Source organism: Mandrillus leucophaeus, unplaced genomic scaffold (assembly GCF_000951045.1).
Source record: "Mandrillus leucophaeus isolate KB7577 unplaced genomic scaffold, Mleu.le_1.0 Scaffold254, whole genome shotgun sequence".
NCBI classification, from domain to species: Eukaryota; Metazoa; Chordata; class Mammalia; order Primates; family Cercopithecidae; genus Mandrillus; species Mandrillus leucophaeus.
The window spans coordinates 3,367,775-3,369,140 of record NW_012102632.1 but is presented as its reverse complement, the minus strand read 5'-3'; positions in this window follow the sequence as shown (position 1 = coordinate 3,369,140).

The following is a 1,366-nucleotide window of genomic DNA, read 5'->3' as shown; positions in this document are numbered from 1 at the left end:
AGGCTCAAGGGATCCTCCCACCTCATCCTCCCAAGTAGCTGGGACTACAGGTGCACGCTACCATGCCTGGCCATTTTTTTAAAAGTTTTTGTAGAGATGAGGTCTCACCATGTTGCCCAGGCTCATCTCCAACTCCTGGACTCAAACAATCATCCCACCTCGGCCTCCCAAAGTGTTGAGATTACAGGCATAAGCCACTGTGCCTGACCTATATGCCTTTGTATGAACACGTACAAAATGTTGGATGGATTCTTAGAAATGGAATTTCTGGTCACCCTCATTCATTTTACCACTGCATAGAACTCTGTTGCATACTGTTTCACTTTTCCTTTAGGCTATTACAAATAGTGCTGTAATGGATAATTTATGCATATGTAATTTATTCCTTTTTCCAGTGTATCAGTTTGACAGATTCTTAGAAATGGGTTTGGTGGGTCAAATGATAATCACATATGCAGTTTAGTCAGATATTGTCAAATTCTCTTCATAGCGGTAATGTCATACATCATTCTGTATCCCCACCAAAAATCTATGGGAGTGGTTTTCCACAGTCTTGGCATCAGCATCTATCACACAACTTTTATATTTTCATGAATAGTTAAGAAATGTTATCTCGTGACTTTCTAATTAGAAATGCTTTCTTTTCTGATTTATACTTTATTCACTCATTCATTCATCCATCCCATACCACCAAGAGGCAGCAGCCCATAGGTTACTCTTATTGCTGTTACTATTGTCATAAGTGCCAGGTTCAGTACCAGCTCTCAACAAGGCAGGACATATTCCTGCCACGTTGGAGCTTATATTTTGGTAAGGAAAGACAAATAATACATTTGATAAGTTAGAACATGTTCACATGGTGGTAAGTACTATGATGAGAACTGAAAGAGGATAATGGGGTAGATCAGTGGACGAATTTATTTACTGAGCCCAGGCTCTAGATAAAGGGTTAGCGTGCTCCTGGTTAAGATGTAGACAGAGTCTTTGTTAAGATGACCAGAGAAAGTGTGTGGGTTCTGATAGGTCACACAGAGCAGAAGGCACAAGCTGACACTCCTGTACTGGGTCCTGGGAACAGAGACGAGCAGATGTGGTCTCTGTTCAGAGTCAGTACAGGAGAAAGACAAGAAATTAAGCCACACAGTAAGAAAAATGCCCTCATCCTACAGTGAGAGCCTAGGAGAAGGCATTCCAGAGCTTTCCTCAGATTGTTGACGGGTCAGGGAAGAATGCACAGGGCCTGGGAAGACGAGTGAGGGTAGCTGGCAACCCCACAGGGAGAGCAGCTCAGGCTGCCCCTGGGCACAGAGCACTGACCTCTTGGTGGGACTGTGAAGTAGCAAGGGCCTCTTTGGAACAAACCTCT